The 9,522-nt window shown below is 41.8% G+C and overlaps 1 long non-coding RNA gene across 1 annotated transcript; it reads right to left on the reverse strand.

The window, feature by feature from the left end:
• Positions 1–2,211: 2,211 nt before the first annotated feature.
• LOC122219180 lies at positions 2,212–7,072 on the reverse strand. Its single transcript, XR_006202286.1, has 3 exons — positions 6,876–7,072; positions 5,748–5,818; positions 2,212–2,655 (listed from the first exon to the last, which is right to left on the reverse strand). It is a non-coding gene; the product is annotated as an uncharacterized LOC122219180 (long non-coding RNA).
• Between the last annotated feature and the right edge of the window lie 2,450 nt (positions 7,073–9,522).

Here is a 9,522-nt window from a genome sequence, read left to right on the forward strand (position 1 = left end):
TATGCTTCCCTGTTTTTGTTTTTGTAAATTTTAAATAGATCTATTAGATGTTGAAACCATGAACTATTTAGTTACAGCTTGCATGCAAGTTTTTGCAAAATTGACTGTATTTAGCATAATGTTTTTGTGTTCTGTGATAACAGTCTTAATCAGAAATTCTCTTTTAGTGTAAAAGTATAATTTCGTTTCCATTTCTTTTCCCTTTAATCACGTGTTTATTTCATGAAACATGTAATCTCCAGGGGAGCGATTTAACAGACTGTGATATATTCATATATAAAATACAATTGTTTCGTTGTGACAAAGAGAACTAGGTAGAAGCGTGGAGAGAAAATGATCTGGAACCAAAAATTCACATAAGAATTATGGAAGGAGTTAGTTGAGAAAAACTAATAAAATCAAAACGGAGTAGAGAGTTTGTAGGTAGTGTTATAAGTCCTTGAAATGGTTGTAGTTTTCATATTGCTACTGGTAGTAGGGCTTTTTCCCTGTAGTCTTCTTGGAGGAATGGACTAAAATATACACATATAACTGGATGTTGCATATTTCCAAATCATTGGCTGTATGATTAATTGTCACATTTCAATATCCTGAGTGTGACGATGTAAAGAGACATTTTCTCAGAAGAAAAGAATGAAATGAATTTTGTGTTTTCCTTGTCAAATTTCAGCCATGTTTTAAAAATTCTTTCAGTTCATTAAAATCCCAGACTCTAGTCCAAGTGATAATAAATCATTTTGATAGCACGTGTCTTTTCATACATAGTTTTACTCCAGAAAACAAATCTATCTAGATTCTTTGGGGAGCTTGTCAAAATTAAATGTAAGTCCCAACTTAGGAAAAGAAGTGAAATCATCCCCAGCCATACGTGTAACCTGGTAGTTTGGAAAGACACTTTGCTCTTGATATGTAGCTTCTAAAATGTGGTCATGAAACCAATGGTAACTGATACCGTCGTTAGGGTGTTTACTGTGTTTCTGTAGGATGCACTTGACGAATAGTATCTCTAATCAGTATCTCATAGTAGCCGCATTTTACACTCAAGGAGACAGAAGAACAGTAATTAGCACTGTGCATCAAATCACCTGATTTCTGAAAATACGCAACCTAAGAACCATTGTAGATACTTTTCCAAGAACATGTTTTCCAAGAACATCATTTATACCTACCAGGCATTTCCTCTGCAAATTTGCGTATTATGATATCAATACTCCGGATAGGAAAGCAGTAAGATGGGCATTGGCAGACATGTGTTCTAGATCCACTTTGCCATCAGTTAGCAATGTGAACTGGGACAGTCAACGTCTTCTGGCTATGGTATACTCATGAAACAGCAGGGTTGGATAAGACCGCTAGAGGCTTATTCCGACTCCCAAAGTTTCCTTACAGGCTTAAATGCATCTCTGGACAGAGATTCCTTTCTGTAGGAAGAACTAGGGCTGTCTATTGAGGGACTTTTGCTTTAAAAAGAGAACGACCATGCTGACTCTCAATTGTGCTTCAACATCGTCCAGTAGTAAGACATTCACTTCAGTTGATCTGTGTCCTTGACATGCTCTCTCTCCTTAAATACTATATCCATCAGACAAGAAAAAGTGTGTGATTGTTGATTAAGGGAGAAAATCAAGTGTCCTAGATTGACCAATTTATTTATGTTTGATGAGGGGGCGGGGGGAGTTATGTACGTTAAAATGATTGAGGTTTTATGAAAAAATATTTCAAGAAGGCAGTATGAATGTAAACTTGAATCAGCTATTTTTCTTATGTTTCTTATTTTTATAAGAAATCAAATAAAATGAAAGCTGTCTTATCACTTGAGTTAATGCTCCTTTATTTGCTTCTCTCTGTTCCTATCTGTGTGGGTATATATGATCTCCCCATAGTCCAACAGATGAAGCCTTAAAGGATGTTCAAGCATTCTATCTGTATAAGATATTGACTCAGTGTCTAGCTAATAGGCTAGCTTTTATGACAAAAGCAGAATGGGAAGCAAAGTTGCCTTATCCCCGACTCAGGAATATTCTTCTTCCAGCCCTAAGTTTGGAGCCCTTGACTTTAACCTCACTGTGCTTTTTGTCTGATCAGGAGGGGCTATTTATGAGGAGTCATACAAAATAAACATGGAAAGTTCACTGTAAAATATGACAACCACTTTAAATAATGTTGACTTAATTAAACTTTAAACTTTATTTATATATTTTATGGCTTTAGTGTGAGCTCTTCTCGGATGTTTACTTCAGCGGAAGATCCATCATGTGAGGACCTTGAGAGGAATTAATCCCCCTACCCCTGGCACAGAACTGAGTTCCAACAATTCAGATCTAAATATTTAGTGGTGGATGATACATGTTTATGGAACAGAGGGCAGCGTGACATTTAAATGTGAACTGCAGTTTCCATCTTGAACATATGGTTGAAAAGACACTAGAAGCTGCAATTATGCCAACCGACGGAAGTCAAGTTTTTTTATGCTTGTCTTTTTTTCCCCTTTCACCCATTCCATCTGTTTCTGAGGGCTCTTAACCAAACCATTCCTACAATCAACTTTCCAGAAAAGAAGTTCCCGGACTCTTACGCGTTTGGTAGTGCATCCCATGGTTAAACTAATAGCCTTGCTGGGTGTCAGCCAAAGGTTACAGGCCTCTCAAAATATTCCTGGAAGAAAAAAAAAAGTGTATCACTAAACTGAAGTTTCTCATTAGTAACCCTGTGGTGTCTAATCTGTGAAATTACGTGATTAACTCCTTTGCAGAGTCAGCTTTGATTGAGGTTTGCAGTCCCACAGGAAGTTATTAAAAGTATCACCAAGATAATTCCCTAGCTTTGTACTTGGCCCCTGGGGTAAAGGAAATAGATCATTAGATGAATATTTTATAATAAAGTCATAGATCACTCACAATTATTAAATGACTGTCAAGGAAGATTATTATTTTAAGAGTTGAGGACAATGTGATTTGAAAAACAAATAAAAACCATGAAAGAATTTCTTACTTCCTTTGTGTTGGAAAAGAAAGGGGAAACATAACTGGTCTCTCCCCCATGCTTTTTGAAGCTGATATTTTAATGTCTTTTTTTCAAATACAGATATCTTACCCTGTATGTCTTTTCCCTGAAGTTGTTTCGATGTTCCTTCGATGAAAGGGATAGTTATTGTAAGGAAAGTGTGCAAAAGAAAATATGTTTAAAAACATAGTGCAGAAATACCTCATGAATATGTCTAAGTAATGTGATATTTTTCCTGCAGGAGAAGACATGTGGCTATGTTCATGGTCAGTAGCCCACCAGAGGTTTATAGAGGTTACTCTATTCATTAATTTCATTCACAAAATAATCTTTATCAGTCAGGACTCCTAGCCGATGGTAAAGAATAAAATACAAAAAAATAAATCTTATAAAGAAAAACAATACCAGAGAGCTCTCATTTTTATTCCAAAAAAAAACCACTCATTGGAGCTGTTTGTGGTAACTTCAGCTGGATGTTTGGCTTTTGAAGCTCTGCTCTAGGTTCTGAATCTAATTCAGGTTCAGACAAAAAATACTTTACATGTCCTTTTCTTATTTTGCTTTTCAAAACATTTACTGTAACTTTTTTATTTAAAAGAAAACCCTAATTAACAAAGTACATGGTTTCTTTTAGAACCAGTCTCTGACCAGGTTGGGTTCTATAATAAAAAGCCCCATTGGGTTATTCAACCAAACCATTTAGACACCTGAGTTTAGTCACACTGGCACTTGACCCTCATTGGATCGTGATACTTAAAGTTGGCAAGTGGATTCTGTAGAAAAAGCCTGTGACATATGAGAAAATCTTCGCACACGTAATACCAAGCCTTCTATAAATGTTCAAATGTCAAACTCAATGAATAGAGGGAGCAAAGCATGACATTGGTAAAAGACTGAATCCTTTTTTTTTAGGTTCATTTATTTATTTTGAAAGGGAGGGAGAGAGAGAGAGAGAGAAAGAGAGAGAGAGAGAGAGAGAAACAGGATGGGGGAGGGGCAGAGAGAGAGGGTGGGGGACAGAGAGAATCCCAAGCAGGCTCCTTACTGTCAGTGCAGAACCCGATGCTTGGCTTGAACTCACAAACCATGAGATCATGACCTGAGCTGAACTTGGATGCTTAAACCAACTGAGTCACCCAGGCCCCCCAAGGCTGAATCCTTTTGATTTGTTTTTCTGTTTAGTTTGTTTCCTTCTCTATGATTTTCTCTTTTTTTTTTAATTTTTAGAAGTTTGTTTATTTTTGAGAGAGAGAGAGAGAGAGAGAGAGAGAATGCAAGTGGGGGAGGGTCAGAGAGAGAGAGGGAGACACAGAATTTGAGGCGGGCTCCAGGCTCCTAGCTCTCAGCACCAAGCCAGATGTGGGGCTCGAACTCATAAACCATGAGACCATGACCGGAGCTGAAGTCAGAGCAATTCCATTGAATAGTTACACCCTTCTGAAAAATAAAACATTATTTCAAAATAAGAGATTACACCAATGTGCATAGCCTTTTTTTGTTTTTTTCGTTTGAAGTCAATAGAAGCATAAAGTGCAGTGTAGGATCCAATAAGTAGAGAAATACTGAAGACTGATGTAGAGGGAAATAAGGGCTTTATAGATGCCCCATGATGCTTTCATAGTCCTTTTAGAATGGAGCCTAGTGGGGACTCTAGTAGGTGTGGGTGTGTGTGTGTGTGTGTGTGTGTGTGTGTGTGTGTATAAGCACATCTAGTTGCCACGCCAACACTATTTAAAGAGGGCAATAAGAAATGCAGTTCTGGGGGCGCCTGGGTGGCTCAGTGGGTTAAGCATCCGACTTCAGCTCAGGTCATGATCTCGCAGTTCGTGAGTTCAAGCCCCGCGTCAGGCTCTGTGCTGACAGCTCAGAGCCTGGAGCCTGTTTCAGATTCTGTGTCTCCCTCTCTCTCTCTGACCCTCCCCCGTCCATGCTCTGTCTCTCTCTGTCTCAAAAATAAATAAACGTTAAAAAAAAAAAAGAAATGCAGTTCTGGTGGTTCTTCTAGTAATTTTTGCTCGCTGTCATCAGGGCTACTGGAAAGCGTGGACAGCCTTCTGCCCAACACTGGCAACTGTGCACTCACAGAGCCAGCTCCCTGATTCACAGGGAGCTTGCGTCGTGTGATGTGAGGACTGCTGAAGGGGTTCTTACCCCACACGCCCTCCTCCACGGGAAGTCACTGCTAAGAATTCCATTCGGCTCATTAACATACAAGGATGGGAAAAACGCACGTTCGTGTTCAGGGATAGAAAAATGTGTGGCCATCCGTGAGTACGTAAGTGACCTACTATTTCATAGGTCACATTAGCTACCCAGAAACATCTAGTCCTGTCTTTTATATAATATATAGTGCTCATTTACCCTGTGCCACGCACTGTGCTACATTTTTTGACACAGAGGAGAAACCTGGAGCACAGAAATGGGAAGTAATTTTCCCTGTGTCACCCAGCTGAGGGATGATGAAGCCGAGATTAAAACCCAGATGGCCTTACCCCAGGGCTAGAACCACAGTGCGTACTGCCTCTGTGTGAGACCCAGGACGAGGCCAGAACAGACAGGTCTGGAGGACGTATGAGAAGCAAGCCCAAGCCCATTAGGAAAGTCTGTGGCTGGAAAGCTGCCTGCAAAGGACCAGATCTAAGGAAGATGCTACGAGCAGGCAAGATGCATGCTGTTTGTTGTTGGGTGCCCAAGGCCAAGAGGAAATAGATGGGGGAAGGGAGACCCTTACAGGTCAGTCTTACCAACAGGCTGCCCTGACTCTGCTTTCTGGACGAATTCTGTCTTAGCTGTAGTTCCATTACACAGGACTTGGCTTTTTAACAGATAAAAGCAAAATGCAGAAAACTACATCACAATATTATAAAATGCAAGACGTAGATGAACACAAAGACGTGGCCCGCCCATCCCCCCGTCTAGATGGAGAAACTGACCACTCAGAGAGGTTAACCATTCTGCCCAAGGTCCCACAGTACGTTCGTCCCAAGGCTCAAAGCAGGAGTTCAGCCTCTTCCAATCTTTCACCTGTGTAAAAGGCTCCCACCTCCCACCTACCGTAAGCACCTACCCCCTGCTCCGGCTTCTAAGGAAAGTATCTAATACTCTCTCTGTACATCTGAACTCTGATGCTTTCTGCTGCTTAAGAAATGCATCAGGATTCTGTCTGTGCTCTCGCTGCGTGACCTCTGCAGTTAGACAGATGGCACCAGCATAATCCCCATTGCTTTGTGAATAAAGTGCTTACATTCAAACACCCAGGTTTCAATTAACTTTAATCACCAAGGCTTCGAGAAGGAGCAAGCTAGCTGAAGACCGTACCTCAGGACCTCTTCGCCTCTTTTGCAAGGCTACGCTCATTCCCCAAACCACACACTGATACACACAAATTATCAGAATTCAGGAATGAAAGAACCGTGGTACTTTTTTGGATCTGCCTGGGACACTCGAGTTTTTTTTTTTTTAAATGGTCGAATTAGCCCAATGAAATGCTCGTTTTCATGGGCTTCAGAGTCAGAGTTACCTAAGTCGGAATCCTCAGTCTCTCCTATCCAAGCTGGGTCAACTTGGAAAAGCTAACTCCCCTCCAGAGGGAACCCTTGCGAAATGGCAAACATGGGCTTTGGGGAGGAGGCCTCATTTGTATTCTTCATCCATCCCTCGTTAGCTATATAGGTTCTTGGACAAATTTCCTAACTTTTCGGAGCTCGTGTCTCCGTCGGTAAAACGTGTGTTCCAAACCCTACTTCTTACAGTGTCCAGTTTAGGTCTGAGATGATGTTTGTAAAGTGCTTGAGACAGTGGTGGGCACAAAGCAGATACTCAGTAAACGTGAGCTTCCCTGTCTTTTCCTTTCGGATTCTTACTTCCCTTACCTGTGATCGGTGAATACCATACTTGACCTCGGGAGGCTGGTGTCAGCTCACAATCGATGCGAAATCGTAAGCACCAGGCGCCCACACCGAAGAAGCTGAAGATAAATAAATTCGCTGCCAGGCGCCCAGTGGCCAAGCCACGAGGCGCGCTGAGCTTGGATGACCGCGGTCCCCCACCAGCACTCTGGGGTCAGGGCACAGCTCTCAGGCCCAGAGGGAAGGAGGAGCACTGGGGAGGAGTGGGGATGCTAGCCCACACAGCCTCCTGTAAATGGTTCATCTGTGAGCGGAAGTGGGCTGCAGAGAGAAGGCAGGAACTTGTAATGGAGAAAATTCCAGTAACGACTCTTAGGTCTCACGTCACCAAGACGCGGCCTCCGCGGGCTGGTCCACCCGGTGTGAGCAAGAGGAATGCCACCAGGAACCGCTTTGTAAACACACAAAGCACGGTGGTAAGGACCGCGGGATTTCACTCCACCTGCACACGCGTCTGGACGGCTACCAGCCGGCCCCAGAAGTTACCTGGCTTCTATGCCTATCCCAACCACATTCCTCACCGAGTGCAGATGGGGAGTATCCTGTGATGGGACCAGAAGCCAACGCACAAAGCAGAGGCAAGGCTTCCGTCACGTGGGCACTTCATAACATTTTGGGCAGCTTCGGTTTTTTATTTTATTTTTTAAAATTTTTTTCAATGGCTGCTTGCTTATTTTTGAGAGAGAGAGAAACAGAGCGTGAGCAGGGGCGAGGCAGAAAGAGAGGGAGACACAGACTCCGAAGAAGGGTCCAGGCTCTGAGCTGTCAGCACAGAGCCCGACGCGGGGCTCGAACTCCCGAACTGTGAGATCACGATCTGAGCCGAAGTCAGACGCTTAACGGACTGAGGCCGCTCAGGCGCCCCCTGAATTTTTGAAAAAGTAGAATCTAAGTAAATGATTCTGTACCTTAAAGTAAGGTAGTACGTAAAAACATTAATTAGAGAAGCTGTTATTAAACAACAGATTCTTCTATTTCAGGTTAAACCTTAGAAACCTTTTTCTTAAAACTGTGAAATAAACTCTATCCGTATAAATTCCATTGCTTTTTAACATTGTAATGATTAAGAAAACATACAGTGCTAAAATTTCTTGTGACCTGCTCTGAGCTGCTCTTTTAGAAAAATAAGTTTGAAAGAATAGCTCATCAGCTCATATTACTGATCTTGCTCACGTATGCATGCAAACACACATAGTTAAATTTAAATGCCAGGTAAATACCAAAAATATTAGCGTTAAGTATGTCCTGTGAAATATGCTTAGTTGCATGGCGATGTCTTTGCACTAAAATACTCTTTATTTTCTGAAATTTGAATTTAGCTGCGTGCTAATTATTTTATTTGCTAAATGTGGCAACCTTAACACAGCTGTACATATGCACCCACAGAGGATAAGTAAAAGAATCTTTTAACCCGCTATGCCTCCTGTGAAGGTTTTGCAAAGCTACCTACCCCAAAGTTTTGTTTTGTTTTGTTTTAAGTTTGTTTATTTATTTTGAGAGAGACAGAGACAGCATGAGTGGGAACAAGGCAAATAGAGAGGGAGAGAGAGAGAATCCCAAGCAGGCTCTGAGCTGCCAAAGCAGAGTCCGACCCACAAAGCTGGAGATCGTGACCTGAGGGGAAACCAAGAGTCGGTGGCTTAACCGACTGAGCCACCCAACACCCCCCCAACACACTATGAAGTTCTAAATGAATCTTTGGCTCTGGAAGTTCTACACAGCCTTCCATCGATAAGAGCCAGCATAATCACTAAACTTCGAGGTGAATGACACGTGACTCCAACCTATCTCGTAATTTCCTGCTTCCTGTTTCTTCTTAGGCTCATTTGCCTTACCCATCTGCAGACTCCTGAACTCTTGTCCCTCTCTTGCCCAGCCATCCTTGGCCACCTAGTTGTGCATCCATCATCCTGTTGGATTCTCCTTCTAATCCCCTAGAATCCCCAAAGTATTCCTTCTTCTCCGCTGCCTCAGCCAAGGCCGCCATTGACATTCACCTAAGCTCATCCTACAGGCTTACTCCCCTGCCCGCCCTCATCGCTGCCGTCTTCAAACCTCAACTTCTTCAGTGGCTCAGCCCTGTTTTCTTTCTGTTCTTTCTTTCTGAAATCTCTACCATCGATTCAGATTTCCTCCAGCCTCCACGCTGATGGCACTTTCAAAACAATTGCTTTGCAGTCGTCTGATTTTAATCATGCTCCTGATTACTCTGCTAAATCATCACATCCACCTTCAATGCGTGCGACATGTGGAGTCTTGACCTTGCTCCCTCTGATCGTAGCCTCTTAATATCCATCATAATAAAAGCTCTATGTGAAATGGAAATAGAAGAAAACTACTTAAGTATGATAAACACTAGTTAACAAAACCCTAGTGTATGAAATAGTTAAATACTGAGATAATTTCCACTAAACTCAGAGCTATGTGAAAGATACCTGCTAATACTATTATAATTCAACATCACTTGGAAGGCTTTAACAAATGCAATGTGAAAATAAATACAATTAATCAATATTAAAGAGGAGGAAGCAAAATTAGCTATACATACTTGCAAAATGATTAGATGCCCAGTATACGTAAAAGACTATATAGGGGCACCTGGGTGGCTCAG

Source organism: Panthera leo, chromosome B2, assembly GCF_018350215.1.
Source record: "Panthera leo isolate Ple1 chromosome B2, P.leo_Ple1_pat1.1, whole genome shotgun sequence".
NCBI classification, from domain to species: domain Eukaryota; kingdom Metazoa; phylum Chordata; class Mammalia; order Carnivora; family Felidae; genus Panthera; species Panthera leo.